Raw genomic sequence first — 21810 nt, 5'->3', positions numbered from 1 at the left:
ATCGTTGTATAAGAAAACAAAAGAATGCGGGGGAGGGATAGAGTAGGGTAGATAGATATATAGAACGCAACGAGAGTCACGGAACCGGATACGAGTTAGAAATGCTTGCCGTAGCAGCATCTGGAGCTGCAATTTTTTCCAATCTCCTGACGCGCACTCGAAGACGTAACATGTTTCCGCGTTTTTCTTCTTGCATGCATCCATTATCATCTTCGCTCGATAATACAATAGCGCTTGTTCGCGATTGTGTAGCCCGATAGCGGACGTAACGTCCTCCGATTCGCTCCAACAGCGATTTGCAAATTAATTTAGCTTTGTCGGCCGACTGTCAACAGTACGTTGATCTTCTACGCAAACAGCACAGACACGACGCACGCGTAATGTCGATAGATACTCGGAGGAGTGTCTCGTTACGATGACCACATTGATTGGTTTTTTGAGGATGCACATGTATCCAAGCTCATACAGAATTTTATCATTGTATATTTATATCGATTTTATATACATACAATGTGACAGAAAAAATAGTTAGAAACTATTCATTATTATTTTGCTCGGTTCAATGTTGAATGGCTTACCTGCATCTCGCAGGTGAACAAGTCTTTCCCGATAAAGGAGCATTAAAGGCTATTAAGCGCGATATAAATTGAAAACGCGATCGTCCAGTCTGAGCTTAATTGAGGCCGACCGAATGAAAGAATATACACGAACGTAGTCGGGAGTGAAAAGAGCCGTACTATTCATTCGGCGGCGATTCGACCCTCGAGGTCGTCGACGGAAGGCGGGGGAAAGACGTAAGGGCGCCTCGGTGTCTTCGCAGCAGTGTCGATGTTTAAAGGGCCAAAAAGCGGTCGAGGGTCCTTGGCCGGGACAGGTCTCAAGGTGCGTGTCTCTGGTGGATTTAAAAGACCCTCACGACGGGGTATGCCTTCGAACGCTAGGACCTGGCCGCAACCTGGAACCAGATGGCTCGATCCCCCACTTAACCGCCCCTTCTTCCACCTACGTGTCTTATAAACCGACCCGGCCGTCTGAAACGTGAAAATGGATTTTCTCACCCCTCCTTCCGCCGTTTTCCTTCGCTCTTCGAGCGCGATCGTTCGACCGACAAAACTTTTTCGCTCCCGCCCCCTCACGCACATTAATAACGCATCTCGATGCGGGCCGGCGTCGAGAGAGAGGAGCGCGTCGTTCGACATATGTTTCGGAAGTCATTGTGCGTCATGCGGCGAAAGACGATGTGTAGCGGTAGTTTGCGGGCCTTTCGTGAACGGTTTTTCTCTCTGCGTTCTTTCGCCCGTTCGTTATTAGTACTTTTAATCTCCCGTTATAGACGAGAGCCTCGAAATTGGTGCCGGATACTGTTGAGAGGATCGACCAATCTGCTGCGAACAGAATTCCGCACTTAACTACGGCCAGGGGAAGCACACAGGCATCGACAACAGTTACGTGTTTTTTTTTCTCCTCTGATCGCTCCCTAATACTTTATTCGTTCGTCTAGGTATCTTTTTTTTTTTCTCTTTTATCGTGCCTCGTGCCGAGACGCGACGGTTTAAACGCGCACGAGCAGTGACTCGAGTGGGCGGATAACGATATGTAAAGAAATAACGTTTTTATGCATCAGTATACTCTGAGAAGGTACAAAAATTCTGCTTGCTCCTGGCGACCAATTTTTCATATTTTTTTATAGAGTTCTTCGCGTCGTGGACGTTGAAATATTTAACGCTAAAACGAGTAAATTGGTTATTTTGATCACTATGATATTTCTGTGCCTTTTGCTATTAATTTCTCCATCAAGATTGTTTTTATTAGATGCATATTTTTAGTTAATATTAATGATAGTTATTATTGCATCAGAAAAAAGAAATAGCTTTTTATAATAAGTCAATTGTCAGTCAATTCTGAATCACACGATTAATTTTTCTTATATATAGAAAATGGCGGAAATTATTCTTAAATATATCACTCAAAACTTTCAATCGTTTTAATAAACGCGACGATTTCATTACATATATGCAAAAATTGTTTTGACGACTTGTGTAAAGAAACACACAAAATACGTAATGAAAATAAAACGCGTAAGAGAAACAGAAAAGAAGGAAGCTACGAAGAAGAGAAAGGGAAAGATATCTCTTCCAGGTGTTGTTGATCGGAAAAGCTGCGGATTCGCTGAGCCACGGCTGGCACGCGCTGCGAAGAGACGAAAAGAAGGGATGCTGCGTGTCAAAGGGACGGGGCAGGTTTTACAGGCTCGACATTATGTTTACCACACGAAACGCCCCCGCAACGCCTCGCCGCAAAACCGGATGTCTCGTGCTGAGAATTAGCGAGATTTACGAGCGGCGACAAATCGCCGGCGCTGCTTGCCTTCTCTCTTAACCGAGGCGTGAAAAGGCCGATCGAGGCCGCTCGAGATGCTCGTTATTGGCAACGTTTAGAAATCGTTTAGAGCGGGGCCTCTTTGCCGAGATACATCGTACAATGCGAGTAGCCGCGTTGTACCGCTCGTTTACCACTTTGTAAATCTTTTGCTCGCTGTAATTAGGCTACCGTTGGCCCTTCACAGTCCGTTGAGACGGTCAGTCGAGGGCACGGAAACAGAAAAATTTCTTTGGCTATTTCTTTGTCACGTTAACAAGACGGCTTTAGGCAAAATCAGAGCGATACAATAATGTCCGCCTACGATTGTCCGGAGGTCTTTGTCGATACATCGGCGATACATTGATCCGCCTGTGCCAATTATTCGTATATTTCGATATTGTGTGCAAAGAAAAAATCGGCTCTATAACAACTGTATAAAAATTGAATCAACACGAATTTACACGAATAGATTAACTTGTATATAATATATAAAGCGAATTAAGAAATATTATTTTTTTTTGTGAAAAAAGTTTAAAATAAAATTTAACGGATAAGACATTTTTAAAGATTTGAAAAGCTAAGAAATTTAAATAAAAACAGATCTAAGATTTTTATTTTTAAATATTGAAGAATCTTATCGTAATAATTAAAAAATTAATTTTTTAATTTAATTCCATCGTTTACTAATGTAATGAAATTTATATCGTTAATTATTTATATTACTTATCATAATATAAATAGCTAATGATATAAATTTCACTATATTAGTGAATTTCTTTTTGAAGCTTTTATATAAACTAAATCGCGGAAGAATAATAAGATCTCAAATGCACACGCACACTTACAAAGTCTGTATGTAGATATCTATTAATATATTTAGATGTATTTTCCAACGGAAAGATATAGCTTTTTTCGCTTTAGATATAATTGCGCGCGTGTATGCTTTCTGATGCGTGACAAATGCGCGTACATAGTGGTATTCGGAAGTACATACGTTCCCTTCCGTGCGAGAATCGCATTCCCTGCGTGTATGCGCCTGCATGTGTGTGTGTATGTGGATGCGAATCGTTTCCGTATACTAATACCCCTACAAATCGATCCGTAACTCCGTCACCTTGATAACCTCTTTCTTTTTTCTTGCTCGCTCCCCCTCGATGGCGTACGCGCCGAGGGAGCTGACGGGCGTCTGTGGCCAGACGGAATTTCTATGGGGCACCGGCGGGGTACCCCATGGCAGTTCCGTCCTCTAATGTGGAAGTAGCTCGTGCTACCTGAGCAGCTGGGCATGTGTGCGCGAGGAGAAGGGAACTCCCTTCGCGGGAGTTTTATTTTATTTTACCTCGCCTTATGGGATATCAAAGAGAGCAAGAGAGAAAGGAAAAAGTAAGGGGAGGGCCCCATAGATAGACGCCGCCAGGTACCCCGTGGGTCCAACGTCACGCTTGAGAGGGGGGCCATCTGCCCCCTAACGAGTGTGTGACGTCAGGTGTGACGACGTGTGCTGAGCCAAGAAGCGTCTGTCACTTATGTGCATCGTGCTCTTTTTCTTTTTCCCAAATGCGCATCAAAATATTTTAATTATTTGTGATCAAAAATTGAGTCTATCATAATACGATCGTATAAAAATCCAAACGAGATGTATAATACTATCTTACAAGTATTATATTATGCTGAATTTTTTATCTAAAGTATAGAAAAAATATTTAATTTCTTTTTATAATATAAAAAAGAATATAATTTGTGATTTTTTTATAATTAGATTTGTAAACTCTTTTGATGATATATTTTGCAGAAATTACTCTTCATTAGATCTTTAAAACGTATATTAAAAGCATTAAAAATTATTTGTTCGCGGGTGCTAAAGGAAAAATATAATGGGATATTTGATTAGGATATATTGGAATCTTCTGGTATTATTTATTTCATATCACACTGCGCCCAGCAACTCACTTTTATCTGTAGTAGGCGTATTTCGTATCTCGCAAGAACATTAACATTTCCTTTATCACATTTCACTTATCAGTGGGCGGCTTCTGGAGATATATTGCGTTGTGTATATGCAGATGACGGATGCTTCTTCTGTCACAAGAATATTAATTTTGAAGAAATGGGAGGTAAATTAAAGAGAAAGGAAGCTTATTACAAAATTTATCACGTAGCGAAAATCTCAGTGTGTTTTCACAATTTATCTCTTTCCTTCGCTTCGATAAATGAATTATATTCTAGTCGGTATTAAATATTTAAATTAAAAAAATTAATATTAAATTAATATTAAACATTATTTAAATTCCATTTAAAAATTTGTGACGAAGTAGATGAACGAACTTATTATTAATTAAATGTTATTTTTCTTGAGAGAGATATTAAAATACTTTTATATAAATCTATTCTCCTTAAAATAGAATTCTTGAATTGTTTAAGGATTCTATGTCCGCTAATTATAACTTCGATTCAACAAGATCGCGAGAGTTTTTGTCATGAAATTTAGATGCAACCCTTTCGTGCGTATTGTGCGTCGGTCATTTCATAGAACGCGATTGTCACCCCGCGCTTTCTTTCGATCCATCGTTGAGGATCACGCGCGTGCACATTGGAAATCGGTCGGTCGCGTGTTACGCGCCTTGTACGTGCGAATTCCAAGTATAAGTACGTAATATGCAGAAGCAAAGGGGCAATGCGTCACGGAACATCTGCCACGGGCGCGTGGCCCTCGGTTTTCGTACCCCAAAGAGCACCGACTGAAGAGGAGGGTCCTTTGAGACAAAGAAAAAGTATGACGTACCGGCAGCTGCCGTGTACGGTGACGTAGGGCCTTCCTCGTCCCTCCCAATGTTTCTCGGGACGATCACCCAAGGTGAGACCCCGCGTCGAAAATCGAAGATTTATCGCTCGTGATCGCGTGCGCGTCCGCCTATATTGCCGCAACTGTGCGGTGCAAATTACAGGCCGTTCTTATACCACTCATATTTGAGTTTTCCTTTCCTGTACGAACCGCAGAAAATTATTTCTCTCCAAAATTTCATTGCCAATTTTCCTTAATTCTTCTCTTGTGCAACTTGCATAAGCAACGCGGGGAGAAAATTCTACCTTTATATATCGATATAATTATTTGAAATTTAATTATTTAATTTAATTATTTAATTTTATATGATTGAAATATGATATACATAAATGACAAGTAGATACATGACTGTGATGCACGAAACGAGTATACATATATTGGAATATATTGCAATGTAATTCGCGAAAATGCTTGTCAGAGATCTCCGCTGCCGTTTCTTTCGCGAAGACACCCCATCTCCGACATGTATCTTCGTTCTTTCGTTCAAGAGAGAGGAGATGTAAAATGCGGGTGTCCATCCTCAAAGCAATCCGCCGGCCACCGCACGTTTTTCTTCTCAAGAGAAAAATGGAAGAGGAAAAGAGAGGAAAAAAGTAGCGCGCAGTAAAGCGCACTAATCTCCCAAGTACACGCTCCGTTGAAAGCCTGCCCGCCACTGTCTTTTCCCAGTTTTTTTTTTACATGCCCAATAGCGAACGTTTTTATTTGTTCTTTAATGAAACCGGATCTCTTTGTTTCATGCGTCAACGAGCGTGCGCGTCTTGCTCGCGAGATTGCAAGATCTCTCGAGACCGGAAAAAGTAATTAATGGAAACGCATAAAAACCACTTCCACGGAAAATGAATGTTTTTCTAACGTGACATTAATTCATACATAACTTATATCGCGGCGGTTACTTGAGTTTATGAGCTAAGAATAGAACAAGGAAACAATTAATTATAACAAAGGGGGCAAGAACTGATTTAAAAACACTATTCGCAGAACGACCGAACTTTTACCGTTTATCTCATTTTAATTTTCAGTGGGAAAGGGATGATAAGAACGATAAGAAAGAGATGCAGCGTAAATGCATGTAATTTATTGTTACGTTATACGACGAGTTTTATGTAGATATTTTGATTTTACGGTACGCGACATCCTTTTTGTAGCCCTTGCAAATGTCTCTACTCGATTCCACAAGCTGCGTTTCCGTCAAATGCAAAAGCACAATGACTGTATATCGAATTTACGGCTGAATATGGAAACGAAATCGCAGGAGACATTGTGGGTGAGACAGATGCATCTAGATGTATATAGAAGAGCCGTAGAATGAAAGGAATCCGGGAAAGGGTACTACTCCTTAGATCCTCTCGCATCCAAGAGAAACCCTTTCGATTTGCATCTGTCTCCGAAATGCAAAAAGGGGTGTCTCAGAATACAGATGTTTCTGGAAAGCGCAAGAAACGGCTGCTCGAGTAGAAGAAAAATAGGATATATCGCGAGTTTTCGAGCCGTTCCAAGACATTATTTTCGATCCTAAAGGGATCCTTAAATTCCAAGTCTTGCCAGGTGCGTCTCGAAATCATCTGTTTTCAAGATCTCGATCGAGTTTCTTCGACGAAAGCAAGAATTATATATTATTATACGAATTATTAAAAGAAATTCCTGTCTCTCTCTCTCTCTCTCTCAAAAGTTGCATAGTTGTCAAAATTCATCGTATCGAAATGAGTATTAATGCGAGTAATGAGGTTGGGTATGTATATTAATGCGATGGCGCGAAGACTCGTCATGCGAAAAGAATTTAAGCACGATAAAAACGTAATTTTTAACTGTCAGTTACTTCAACACGCGAATCTCACCGGGAACTCACTCAATCACGCGTAAGCCGTATTTATGTCTATTTGCACAATCTGTACGGGGCGTGCGACGTCGCGTAAAATATTGCCAATATCCTGAAAAATGTACGCGCAGTCTCTTCAACCCCGAGGAGATTCGCTCGGAGGTACGCGAATTTGCTCGCTCCCGACTCGCTCGTCGACGTCGCGTGAAATTCTTGCGAAACGCTCGCTCTCCGCGTTAGTATCGCGGAAGAAAAAAAGAAGTGACAGACACACCTATAGTTTGACGGTCTTAAAAAGAAAGAAGGAAAGAGAGAGAGAGAAAGAGAGAGAGACGGTTGGATCGTCTCCGGCGATTTCCCGTCGTTCGTAAATTCCTCGCCACCCTCGAACCCTCGCCGACTCCTCTCGCTGTTTCGCTTCATCTCGCGCGCACTTTTTGTGCGGAGATTTTTCGCAACGCCCCCTGCCCCCGTTCACCACCTCCGACGACCCGATGTCCGACCCTCCTTCCCCGTCTCTCGTATCCGGCGCTCTTTTTTTTTTTATTTTACCCCGCGCGTCGCCGCTCGGACCGCTGGGCGATCAATGAATTGAAGCGTCCGTCCTTTTTTTTTGGTCAGCCTCTGGCTCTCTTCGTTCGACGCACTGCCGCCTGCTTCGCCGTCACCTTTGCACCACCCCTCGTGCCCCTCGCAATCCCCACTCTACGGACGAGTATTCTCTCGCGTTCTCTCTTTCTCTCCCTCTAACTTTCTCTCGCTCTCTTTTTCCCTCGCATACGTGCACTTTTTCCTCCTCCCTCTCCCCGTCTCGTCCGTTTTTCGCGTCCGTTCCACTCTTCCCGTCGTTCTCCGCGCTCGGACCTCTCTATCAGCATATCTCATTCTCTCCCCTTTCCCTCCGCCTTCACCTCATCCGTTATCGTCCTCCTCCGCCTACCTCCTCCACCTCCTGCGACTCTCGTCCTTTTCGTTCCTCGTCCAACTCGCCATTCCACGGTCGAGAGAAACGGACTGGAAGTTGTCCTTCTCGCACACTTTTCCACCCTGCGTTCCTCCGTCTCTCTGCCTTCGGCCTATCTGACCCTGCTATTGCCCTCTCCTTTTCCTCCTCCCCCTCTTCTCTCTCTCTCTCTCTTTCCAACACGGACTGGACATCCGAGCCTCTACGGCTTTCCGTGGGGTTCTCATATACGCACGCACACGCGGCCGCGTCTATGCATCTACGTGCACCTGCACGCATGCAGATTCTGCGTTTCGCGTTCTCGCATCGGCAGATAAATCTCGCTGGCGCTTACGTGTGCTAGAGAGAGATGACGAAAGAGAAAAAAAAGAGAAGAGAGAGAAAGAGAGAAAGCGAGCGCGAGAGGGGGTGTTGAAACAAGGGGTGGGATGGGTGCATAGTAGAAGCGCATGCGCTCGAGTTAGACGAGCACCTTTCGTTGCACATACGTGCATTTCTATCTTCTTTCCGCTCGCATCCGACACTCTCGTTCCATTTTTCTCTCTATTTCTCTCTCTCCCTCTCTCTCTCTCTCTCTCTCTCTCTCTCTCTCTTTCGTTTCCATCCCTCCCGCTGTTTCACCCTTTCCACCTTTTTCGTTGGCCTTTTATTTCAAAAGGGCCCTGGGCTAATGCAAATTTCCTCGTAAAGTGACGACCGAGCCGCCGAATTACATCGCGAGGCAATGCATCGGCGTCGCTAGCTCGCAACGGCGGAGGACATGCGATGACGGGGATGTACCATCCGGAAATGGACGCGGCTCGTCTGCCAGTTGCATTTTTAATGTCGTTGTCTCATCGTGAAAATTTGTCGGAGATGGAGCTGGTCGCGGAAATCACTTCAATACTTTTATCACCATTCCTCACAATTTTAATTTGTAAGATTCTAAATATCCAATTTTTTGTGCGAGGTTAAACAAATCAATAGGACTGATATGTAGCAATGTCCATCTGAAATATTCGCGTGCGTAACACAATTTGATATTAAATATACATTTTTTGAAATGTTAAAATATAGCTGCTGTTATATACATGATACAGAAGATATTGGAAAATACAAGTTAAGAGAGAATATTTCGTTTGATAAAACTAATCTCTCTCTGTCTTTTCTTTCGATGTATCGTATCGTCGCATCGTCGCTGATTGACTGGAACAGACGTACCAGGTCTATGCGCAGAAATAATTACAGGCTTCTTTTAGAAAGCGCACGGTCGATGTTTCTCTCTCTTGACGGGAAGTCGCAAGTTTATTCATTATACCAGACCAGCGGTACCGGACAGTACCGGACAGTTGAACTGCCAACCCCCATCGAGGATAGCTGCGCGCCCTAGCGGCAAATAAAATCGTATTTCATCCCTTTGCCGGCGAAAATTTTGTCCCTTCCTCTCTCGCACTCGTCCTCTTTCTCTCGCCCTCTTTTTCTCTTTCCGCGGCGTAAGCTCGTACATCAAAGCTCGCCCGCGCCTATCTTCCTCCTCGAATGCTGCTGCCGCTGCCCTTCCCTCCTCACCCTCTGTCTCACCCTCCTCAGAGTCCACCATTTCAATCCCCCACTGCTCACCGTGAACCACCACATTGCCCAACTACCCCCTTTTGCCTCCCTTCCGACTGCCACCCACTCAACCCCATCCTGTATACAACTCATAAACTTTTGTACGGAGCTTTAGTAGCTGCAAGCTAACTTCCGGCCTCGCGACACGCGTTTGTTTCCGTATCGAGCACAATCGATATCGATCGAGTTGTCGGCGTGAATTCGTTGAACGGGAAGGCAACGTTGACTACGTATCGTCATCGTAAATTCGTCTCTCTAATCAGTCACCATGTAATTTCGTCAGTGAAAAAGTATCCCTCCCGTTACATTCGCTTGGAACGGAAGCTTTGCTCGACAAGGATTTTGGTCACAAGGGTCGAGTATGATGATGCAAAAATTAAAATACATACGAAGGTATATATGTTGTAAGGAAATTAAATTGTAGATAATGAAAGAGTTTTCTGATTTATTATATTTCGAGACATGGGACAATTTGATACAACATATTTATCGCGACGATAAAGTATCATTTTGCAAATGTTTTCCATTGCTGCCCAAAAATACTTACGATAATTCAATTAATGCGCAACACGTTGTACCCACGGATCGAAGAGTGAAACATATTGGTTTGAGAACGACTGTGTATTTTTATTTAGTCGAATTTTCAACAGCGCGCAACGCGAGGATATAAAATACGGAACGGCCGCGAGAAGTTAGCGCGAACATACCATCGCGATTTATTTCAACCCTTCCGCGGACTGCTCTGGCTTCGGGATGTAGAATGCAAACCCCGACGATAAGCTAGCTGACCGCCGGTGGTTTTCATCATATAACTCGATTAGCCCTGAATTCTCTCTCTTTTTCGATATAATTCAACGCGAATGCAATTTTCAGTAATTGCAGCGGTAGAAAGCAACAACCGAACGGAAGAGCGGACGGAAAATACGCGAAATCCTATTAAGCGCTGGGCGCTTACAAAATAATCTTTAAGAGCGTCCGGAATATAGAAATTTATGAGAAAAGAAATCTCCTGTAACATAATGTAACATTATTATGAAGAAGAATACAACTTGAATAGAAGCTTGAATTAATCATTCGACGGAATTATTCTGAAGGAAACTCTTGTAAATACACGATCCTGTTATTAAGAGTGGCCAAATCGTTACCAATTAACATTCAACTAGCGCACGCTACTCGACAAAATTAATCTATTTTCAGCTGACAGCTCCCGCTAAGAACGCTTGCCGCCTGTTGTGTATAAAAAGCGGATATTAGAAAAAAACTTATTTTCCCCAAGATGAAAAACCGAATTTTTCGACTGTCGAAATCAAAACGCGAGAACGTTATACGAGAACTAATCCGCCCCTTCTCTAAAACCAAAAACCGCCCTTCTAATTGAATCGAGGAAAAGAAGAAACGAAAACAGTTAGCTTTTTAATTGGGTAACATAATTGCTGCCCGGCAAATTGGATCATTCGACACGTGGCTGCCACGCGAGGCTTCTGTCAAACACCCCGGTACATCCTACAGGAAAGCACCGTTAGGGTCTAGCCACGCTTTCCTCCTGGAATCGTAATGACAGGTAGTGCGTCAAATAATTATAGTGACCATCTATCCATCTATGTGTGATCATCGTGAATTATCTAATCATGTCATTGACGTGATTTTTACCTGAGCAATACAATCCTTTTGCCATTAGTTGTTTAAACATATTGAGTAAGACAATAATTAAATATTTCCATTATTTTCGTATTAAACAAATATTTTTGGTCATTCTCTCAATTCATCCTCTTTTTCTCTCTATATAATTATTCTCTATATAATAAATATTTTATATAATTAATATTTAAATACTTTTCATACATGATCAACACATGAGAATGATGTTCTGTTTACAACTGCGTTGTTCCCATGAAACAATATGTTTTGCGGCGAATTGTAGAAAGGATGTTCATTATAAAAAGAATGCACAATTCCAGTTATAGAATTATCTGAAAATTCCTATATATGTACCGTTCACATGATATCTGCATCACGGAAGATTCGCGTTGCTTAATATGTTCGCATTCCTACGTGAGCCCCATACGATCCTAAATGATTCAAAACGCTGATAATGCATTCTCCCTCTCGTTACAGCCTAATTTTTACCGGATTCGTTCCAGCCGCTGCAGTTGCGCTGCAGACTAACCGGTCAGACTCTCTCCATTCGTTTCGATCGAACGTCGATTACTCACACTAGGCTACGTCCTCGCAGACAAATCCGGAATTCCGTGAATTTTACATGCCAAGGGATGCTCGCGAGAAATTGGTCTCTTCACAATCGCGATGAGTTTTCGTCACGTCGACAAATCCAATTTATTTCTACTGTTTCATTAATCTTTATCGCTTTATATAATGATGGATATATTTTTAAAAAATAATATCGCGAAGAAGAACATTATATATTTGACTCTTATAATTAATTCTTTAATCGCCAATTACATCGATTGATAATCGATTCGTGAATGTTTGAAAAATCTTACGTTTGAGAAGACACACGAAGCAGTTTATTCTCACCTGAGGCGTCACGAAGACATTTATTTTCGCGCCAAGTAATCATTACCAGTTTACAACTTCCTATATATCCAAGACCAGTTGAAAAACACACCTCCGAGAAGCTATAAGCTACTAAAGCCGATAGTTATGCTACGTAGGTACGTCATGCCGCGCTTCTCGAGAATACTTGGACGGTTCGACGTTCGAGGCACGGCGGATTTTCCACATGAGACATTCCCGTGCTTTTCATCGTTTCGCATGCAACGATGCGTATCCGGCAGTTTTGCGCGTGCGAACGGCGCGTGCACGCGCTGGTCACGGAATTTCTCCTCGTCCCTTCTCTCTCTCTCTCTCTCTTTTCCTCTCTCCCGATGAATCTAGCCGCGTCGCGTTTCGCATTTCTGCATAATGCACAATCCGTCTGGCTGACTGCATATGAAATAATCGCTTTTCGCGATCGCGACTCGCCGCGCCAGCCGAACGAGCGAAAGAACAGATGTCATGTTACCGCTTATTTTTTTTAGCTCCACTTCCTCGTCTACCATCCCCCGCTCTCCGCTTCCACCCGTTTCTCTTTTCTCGTAGAAAAAGAGAAAAAGGGAAAGAGCACAGGGAAGATAGCAGATAGGGGGAGGCGGAAAAAGAGGAACGCACGGTGGAACGAAGAGGAGAGCGGCGGAGCCCGTCAGTAGACGTAGACGTGTGTGTGACGTACGCGAGACTCTCGGATTACGAGGGAATAAAGAGAGAATTCGAGAGTAGCGATGAAAAATCATTTCGCGCAGAGCGCAGAGAGCGGAGCTCTGTCGGACGGCACTTATTATTATTATCCGGTAGAAGCAACTTCCAGCCGTAAGCCTCGTCGGCTCGTGTTTAACAGCATCGGCGCAGGATGGCGATATTAACGGATTCAAGGAGGATTTAACGTACCGCCCGCTATCCTTTATAGCGGCCGACTAATGCGCGTAATTAGCCGAATATGCGCGATGCTTGATATGCATGACGATTCGAAAAGAGATAATAGACACTGACGTGTTTAATACGTTGCTTCACCCTCCCAAGTATTTCCGCAGTATTATTTTTTTCATTCAACTTGTATATAGTGTTATGCGCATCTGCAGTTTCTTAACATATTTCATATTTTATGACACGCGGAATATTATATCATTGCAAATGTCACGCACCAGAAATGTAATATTTTTGACGTCTGCAAAGGAAATTCTATTATATAAAAATATAAACGATGACAGTTATATATTACAGTTAATATTAGAGTCTTTGCATAATTTGAAAACTCTAGATATATGAGCGATTCCATAGCGATTGATTTTCTCTCTTATGATCTGGAAATATGACGCGCCTTGCTTTGCCTAATTTATGGCAATAAGCGACGCTCCAAAAATTCGAGGAAGACCTGCGTGGAAACTAGAAAATTGAAAATGACGAGAAACATCGCGGCTCTGCGCCGAATCGTGCTCAGAGTTCCATAATTCGCCATGAATTATCCTCAGCAGACATCCTAACGAGAGTCGCAACGCGTCCAACGAGTGGCGGACAAGCAACGCCACCGGTAGAAAGGGTAGGAAGGGTAGGCTGTGCGCTGGTCGACGCCGGAGAACGAATTAGCCCTGTGGATTAGCGTCCGCATATTTTTGCAAAAACGAGATAATGCAAAAAAGCGCGCTGGCCGGTCCAGGCTCGTACGGATGTTGCGTGGCAGAAGGCGGGAGGTGAAAAAGGGGTGGATGGACGAGGATGGTTCGTGACGGACGAGGGCAGCAGGAGGAGGCTGGGGGCCGTCGAGGGTGGAGGGCGTGGCCAGGCGGCCTCTGGCAGGTTTCAAACGAGAAAGAGAAAGAGGAACCGTGTTTCCGTGATAGCAGAATCTGCGAGAGCGAGCAGGCGAGAGGAAAAAAAGAGAGAGAAGGAAAAAAAGGCATAGAAAGAGAGAGAAAGAGAGAGAGAGTAGGAGAAGGAGAGAAAGAGAGGAAGAAAAAGAGAAAGAGAGACAGATGACGATGAAAGAGAGAATGAGAGAGGACGCGAGGGAGAAGGAGAAAAGAAAGAGAGGGATGACGAGAAAAAGTTATAGATGCACCGGTGCACGTGTGTGTGTCGCTTAGGTGCTCGTGTGATCGTGCGTTGCATACGCGACGCGTATCTGCACCGCGTGTGTGCACGCAGACACGCCGGTTCTCCTCCTGTATGAGCTCAACTATAGTGAACATGGTCCGTGGGGTAACCAGGGGGAGGAGGAGGGAACGGTGGGACAAAGGGGTAAAAATCATTGCGCGGTCCAGCCTCGAGGCTGATCGATGGTTGCTGCACTCACCCCTGCATCTACTGCTCTCGTCCCCTTGCCCGCGCGTCCGACAACTGCCCCCGCGCGCATTCACTGATCCCTGGGACTCACTGACTGGCCAGACAAAAAATGGCCGGTTCCAAGCCCATCCACCTCCGGCCAGGCTGACGTCGGGTGTTTGATGACCTCGGGGCGGCTAGAGAGGCCCGGGAGGTGAAGGGTGCAAAACTACGAGGCAGGGTGCGCCGAGGGACGACCGGTGTACCGAGGGCCGACGGCCGGAAAACCAGCAGCCCACCCTCTCCTCCTCCGCCACCCCCTTTACGATCCCACACCACCCTCGCGTACCACCCCGCCCGCCGCCCCTCGTGGTCCACCCGCAAAAGGGTGGACGACGGGAGGGAATCGATGACGGTGGATGATTTTACGTACACTCGCTCAACGGTCAGCTCTGCCCTCTTTTCGCGGATTCGGCAGCCTCGCGATTGGTAGACGCCGAACGTACGCGGCATTGCCGGCGTTGTCGCGCAGTTTTCTTCTTTTCCCCTCGTTCTCTTCTTTTCGATTTTTCGCCACGTGTCTTTCGAGAAGAGTCGTGCCGATCTAGACGGCGGTTCCCAAATCGACGTGGGAAACCAGAGCCAATGTTGCATAGGTAAAAATCCTTTACTCTCCATTTTTATAGCTCTGTACCTATTATTTATATTTATATCGAGCTCTTTAAGAATGAAGCGCATTATTCGGCGTAAAATCTCTGACTTTTGGAGCATCGTGATTCAGGGGCAATTAAAATAACGCGGCGATAACGTGTAAACATCGGGTAATGTGGTATCGCGTATAGACAAAACGTTTATAATGTCACGTGCGTTAAACCCGAAATAAATACAAATAATTGGTCAGTTTTAATACGCTACGAGAGAAGCGTGCGAAATAATTTTATTTAACAAAGCGCGTAATGTAGATTATGTAAATAATTTTGTTGACCAGTCATGTTTTGTTTCATTTCGTATAAAACGTGTGCATGTAAATTGTTTATCGCGCGGAAATTCCGCTTTTATCTGTAATAAAACGCAATATGCACCGATGATGCATTACCATTAAATCCGCGATAATATCGCAACTCTTTAACTCAACTTTCTCTCTCTCTCTCTCTCTCTCTCTCTACTTTATATATATTATTTTACACTTATACTTAACGCATATTGTCTAAATTACTATATCGATATACAAGTGTGTTTCTCATATAATTAATATTTTTTAAAAATATATACTTGTATGTCGTCTCTTTAAATTATTCATCGATAAGAATGTTGATTCTTCGTCATTTCAAGTAAAAGAAATATATATAAATATTATGTATGTATGTATATCTTTATATATTGATACATTTCAATTGGAGTATTATTACCATGTATTATTGCCATAATATCATTCTTTTAATCTTTTTACGTGAGATTCCAATTTTATAAACATTAGTCTTTTAATTATATTTTAGAGATTAAGAGATATTTCTGCAAAAAATTTACATTTGCTTTAAAAGTGTAAAAGGTATTGACTGATATGCACGAATTCTAAAGTCGATCCAAGCGTAGGCATCATCCCATCGGAATATCTCTTCGCGTCTCTCTTGTCACGCGAAGCTTTCCTCATGCAAACGGAGGAGTTCAACGCCAATGACACACCGTCACGGTCGTTAATGATGCCTCCGTCCGCGTTTCCTCGTGCGATTCTTAGCTTGCACACCCCGAGGGAAACAAAACGTCCTCCCTCCATCGAGGCGTTCTAAACGGATGTGTGTATGATAGAATTTCTTCCGTCATTAAGAAAGCCCTACAATGTATACGGGTATCTAAGCGCGAGCGGACAAGTGTCGTCGCGATGACGACGTCGTCGACGTCGTCATGTCGCGACAAAACTTCCGCCGGGTGCGGCGGCATCTCTCGCGAAATTTCAGTCCCCACATTCCCAGTCGAGCCAAACCTCCCTCAGCGATGGTATATACTCGTCATGTCTATTGAAGTAACGGAAAGCGCGCGCACGACTCGTGGAAACTCTTCGCACTTTGCGCTCCAGATAGCCCGGTTCCTTGTGTCGGTCTCTCCGCTCGACTGCTTCTTCTTGCCTCTTGCGACCGCCGTTCCACTTCTTCTTCCGGACGAATTTTCCACACACGTGATATTTCTTTTTTATGTAATGCGATATTGCGAGTCATATTGTCGAGAAAAACGACAGATAAATCTTTGTTTTCGAGAATAAGACAAATGTCTTTACAAATGAATTTACGAATCTATTCACGTAATTTACAAATCTATTTTAATTTCTAGTTAAATAATCACTTGAGATATCAAAATATTTAGTCATATTTACGATAAAATTCAATAATTGATGAAAAAAATTGTCGGTCATAAGGACGGTTTGAACGGAAACCAAGAAGGAGGGCGAAATGGCAGGTGAAAGAAGGAGGTTGCGAGCGAGTGAGTTTTAACCCGGCCTAACCTACCCCAATCAAGGACCTACGTTTGAAAGTTTGCACGGTAACGTAGCTGTGCTCGTACTAGCAAGAGAATCAACGAAAAGCTCCAGCATGCTATACCGGTTCGTGCACGGTGAACAAGCTACTGATGCGCGGTCATTGAATGGACCGAAAGGGGAAGCGAAATCATTGTCGGCCATGGATGAACATTGGCAGAGTGCATCATCGAATGACCAGAGTCACCCTTGGTTACTGCCGTTTGCCCTCGTGTAGGCCTTGCTTTCATGATTTCTACTGGAAATTAGCCAACTGGCTAACGACCAAATAACAGTCTCTCTGTCTCTCCATCTACGCGACTAATTCTTTCGCATCCGTCTTCCTCTCTTATCCATGAAAATCCGGTTCTTCTCTTCCTTTTTTACCATCGAATTTCTCATTTTGCTCATCTTAAGTTAACCTATAATAGTCGCGTTTACAGTCTTCACTCTCAACATTTTCAAAATTTTGAGAGAGAAATGTAGTTATTATAGAAAGTCTAAGTGAATTATTTCAAAAAAAGAAACGTGAGGATAAAAGCAAAAATAAAGAAAGTCTTGCGATTTTTTTGACTCATTTCTTTTTAAAATCTTACAATAAAAGCGTCATGTTACGTATTCGGACATGTACGATTAAATTACTTTTATCATACGATTTTGACATGCGTAATTTAGGAAAGAAATAAGAGAGATGACAAGATGTTTCGCGCGGGTCGATCGCAACGTAACGCAGCTTTAATTATAGCTCGTAGTTTCTCGCACGGCAAGAATATATCTCGGTCGAAGGAAATATCGGATGATACGGGCCAATCCACGCAAGGTGGAAGGCGGAAGGTGGGACGAGACACGGGAACAAAAGTTTTGCGGTTCGTGATAGAATGATAGACGTTTGTTCGGGAAAGAAAAATGCAAGATTCGCTGCAGTCACGAAATGGCAAATTGGAGTTGAAACTTCCCTCGTACGGATTTGGGGTAGGTTGGGTTAAGGCGTGACGGCGGCGCAGGCAGAGGGGGACATGGTTCTCCCACGGAAAACACTACCCGAGGGCGAGAGAGTTCTCGTTAATCGGGTTTCGTCTCCGCGAGAATCCACACGTACGATATGTGTTCACAATCAGTTATAAAGTATTTTAAAAAATGGCGAAGAGAGAAAGAAAGAGATAAAGAGAATTTTTCTATCAAAGTAGGAAGATAATTTATCTTAATAATAAAAAATGTATCTTAATAAAATATAAAGGCATTTTTCAGTAAATAAGATAACAAAATATTCTCGCGACAAGTCTTGTTATCTTATTTATTGCCCTTGTATAAGCATAAAAAAGAAATTCTTCATAAAAAAGTAACATTTATCATGAGAAACATATCGGTATAAGAAGGTCCAAAAATATATTCAAAAGAAATAACGTTATTTCGAAAGTATGACGAATACGGTAGGTATAACGTGCACGAAACCTCTCGAGTAGATGTGCCAAATCACCGCGCGATATAGCTCCTCGTGTAACCTTAAAAAATCTTAATGCGGGTTTTGGCTTGGCAGGGGCAAAGTTTAAATTGAACCGAGGAGCAGGAGGGACATAGCGCGAGGACGGGAGGAGGGAAAGGGGGGAGGGAGAGAAGGTGAGGGCTTTGGAAGATATACCAACCGACGGCTCACGTGGGTCGAAGGGGGTGAGTGCCGTGCGTGCGAATCCCCGAACGGAACACATGCAAGCTTTGATAAGCTTTCGGAACACATGTACATGATGATGAGCCATTCGAACCTCGGGCTTCACGATTCGCACAATATTACGTAATGTGCCATTCACCGGTATATTTACAACTGTTCTTTGCGTTATATAGATTGTAGAAATTAATAATAATGGCGAAGAAATACTAAGTAATAAGCAATATATATATATATAATGATTAATGCCGTGAACGATTTGGATGTGTCACATAGAGTGTTATAAGACACTTAAACTTATTTAAAGCGAATCTGCTTATATACATGTAGTAAAAGAGAAACTAACAGATGCTGGGAATGAAGTACGCGATCAGGAGAACATACGACGAGAGAATAGAAAAGTTGGCGAAGTAGGTTCTCCAAAGTACAAAAAAATAAAATACTTATTGTTTGAGCTAATATTATAATTAGTAAATGATATATATATGATTATTCTATAATATCGTCAAAATGATATTTTTACAAAATTTTACATTACATAAAAATAACTAATAGATATGGAAACAATATTTGATTTAGAAAGATGGAATTTTGAATCTAATTATAATTGTTATCTAATTTTAGAGAAGAAAATTTTCAAGAAATATGCAAATTTTCACTCTTTTTTCTGACATACAAAACATCGCTTTGATTATGATTTAGATTAGAACTAAGGTGTAAACCTAAGAAATTCAAAATTGTTTTCTCGAACTTTTTTATCTGTTTCCCTTTAAAATCTTGGCATCGCCGTGCTTTTCAGCAAAATATTATAGAGTTGGTTTCCGTCAAAACGCGAGGGTTGCATCGAGCACGTAAGAGGGCAGAAAACCACCCCAAGCAAGTCTAATGCCTACGCCCTCCAGTGAGAGCTTGCTTCAAGAATTGTCCCTACTGCTTATTTATTTCTTCATTTGAATTTTATTATCTTGTTCCGTCGTTACGGAGTTTGGTCTGCTTCCTCATGGCATTGCACAAAAATGAGAATTGCCTTTTGCAGAATGAAGCCTCCTCGAAGACGGAAAGGCATGCATTGATAAATTGTTTAAGATGCTTATATTATATTTTGTGGCCGTATCGAGAACATTGAGAAAAAAAGAACGATTGCGGGTATAAGTTTGAAAGGTCCTCGAAATCGGTAGGCGCTTAGCTTTACTAAATCATTGTGTACGAAAACTTCTGTTGCACGAGCGGCTTTACTCATTTCCACTCACCCAGGGGGTAGTTAGCAGCAACCTAGGCTCCGAAATGTAGGAACCGTATATGCTAACACAATACCTGCCAAATGTTAGCTTAAACAGGAGTGCATGTGTACAACAGTTTTGTCGAACCCCCTGACCTTTCGCCGCACATGGAGTTAACTTTATCGATCGGTGATGCGGTTTCACTTACGGAAGTGCTTCCGCATTTAATTCTGAAAGTATTCCTCAGAAAAATCGAAAGAGGTTGATTTCTCACGTTCGACTATAGTTTAGAAAGGATGTGTAACACAATTTATAAAAATTTGAATTGAAATGTTAAGGAATGTTAAAAACATTACAGCATTAGAATTCACGTAACTGTAAAATAATTTTAATAATTTTCACGATATACTTATGCGCAAGTGGACGGAAACTTGATTGCTCTTCACAATCGTTATGATCGCGCCATTTATCCAAGGGAGTTCGTGACATTTACAAATAGCAGGTCAATGTCTTCTCGTTGGATTTCGCATCTCATTTATAAAGTTTGTCGAACGGCATTCTTAATTGTGACTTTTTTATTCTCCCGTATACTTTGTTTTATTCTACCTCCGTCGTTCATTTCACTCCGGCAAACGGGAATTGAAGCTTCTCGTCCCTTTTCTTCTCTTTCAACCGCATCCTTTCGACATCCTCTAGTACCCTTCTTGCGAGCACGACTTAAAACTCGCCGTCCTTCAATCGAACGGGGGTTTCGATGGGGGTGTATTCGACGATTCGTTCGTCGAATCGACAACTTGCGAGCCTCTAACTTCGTCTCGAGACTCTGCACGTTTCAGCTCGTTAAATTGCCGGATTTATCGGGTTGCTTGAATATTTTAAAATACCGCTGATCGTTTATCAAGCGTTTGCGAAAATTGTTATTGTTTACCAGTTTACGATTGCAGTATTGGGTTTTTATAACATAATTATGATGTGTAAATAATGATGTAGACGATAACACATAAGTATTTCAGGCAAAACTAAAGTGTGAAATAAAATTAAAAATTTTCCACCGGCAATGTAACTTTATACATGAGTATTAAAGTAATTTTGCAAGAAATCTTACCGAGATCGAACAAAAAGACGACTTTATCTGTCACATACATGTAATACTGCGGGCGTTTCAGTCTAATAATCTAGTAGAGTATTAAACGGTTTCACGAGGCGGAATCTTCTTAATTGCGAAAACGAGCTTTGATTCGCAGCAAGACGAGCTGGTGTAGGATAGAAAAAGAAAAAAACGACGAGAAAGCAAGAAGGGGAGACGGGTCGAGCGGAGAAACGAATAAGATGAAAAGAGAGAGAGAGAGAGAGAGAGAAATGAGAGGGTCTGAGGAGTCGGCCACTGACTCGACGACCTCCACCGGCAATGAGAATTCGCGTAAGGGGAAGGAAGAAGGAAAGAGTTAAGAGTCGGCTTGATGACGAGAGGCACAGCGGAGGAGGTTGCGGGCGGCGGGGGGAGTCGGGAGGTAGAGTAGACTGGATGGAGGAACCCACGTTGCAATGATATCGATTCCAATGCTTCTTACTAGACGCGGTTGGTTAGGGTGGGCAACCCCTTACTTTTTATCCCTTTTCGTCCGCCTCGCTTCTCTGCATGCTCTCTGCACGACCACGATTCTCATCCTTCTTCTAGACCTGCCAAACCCATCGTCGTTTTGCTCCCGATATTTTATTCAGTTATTTTTGCCAGTACTCCTTTCATCGCATCTTGCAATCTCGCTGTCGTTCCTTGCTGCGCGAATGTCCTTCAAGTATCGGTATGCAAAATTGTTCTCACCAATCGTTCGATGGTGATCAATTTAGAATCTTTATTAACGTGGTTCGTTTTTAATAAAGAACATGTTGTTCAAAAATTGAAAGGTTGTATGCAAAAAAAGGTTTAACACAAAAATATGTCGCTTTTTAAATTTATTTTAGAAATTTATGTTATTTTTTTATTATAGTGATTACATTATATTACATTTACTTTTGATACTTTTCCC

At 42.5% G+C, this 21810-nt stretch overlaps 1 long non-coding RNA gene and 1 pseudogene across 4 annotated transcripts in view; both read left to right on the top strand.

Annotated features, from left to right (window-relative positions):
* The window catches only part of LOC145977089 (uncharacterized), a 98662-nt pseudogene that overhangs the window by 56594 nt on the left and 20258 nt on the right, over positions 1-21810 (top strand). The gene's annotated exons all lie outside the window — the stretch shown is intronic.
* On the top strand, positions 9782-11919 carry LOC145977145 (uncharacterized). Of its 3 annotated transcripts, none has more exons than XR_014440434.1 (4): positions 9782-9969; positions 10212-10679; positions 10774-11137; positions 11718-11919. It is a non-coding gene; the product is annotated as an uncharacterized LOC145977145 (long non-coding RNA). The 3 variants fall into 3 exon arrangements; XR_014440435.1 differs by lacking the exon at positions 11718-11919 and having other exon boundaries at positions 10212-10370; positions 10450-10679; positions 10774-11231; XR_014440433.1 differs by lacking the exon at positions 11718-11919 and having other exon boundaries at positions 10774-11231.

This window comes from Camponotus vicinus, unplaced genomic scaffold (genome assembly GCF_025532165.1).
Source record: "Camponotus vicinus isolate PSW18456_S1 unplaced genomic scaffold, iyCamVici1.0 SCAF_9, whole genome shotgun sequence".
In the NCBI taxonomy this organism is placed as follows: Eukaryota; Metazoa; Arthropoda; class Insecta; order Hymenoptera; family Formicidae; genus Camponotus; species Camponotus vicinus.
The sequence above is the reverse complement of the archived record's forward strand: the minus strand, read 5'-3'. Positions and strand labels throughout refer to the sequence as shown.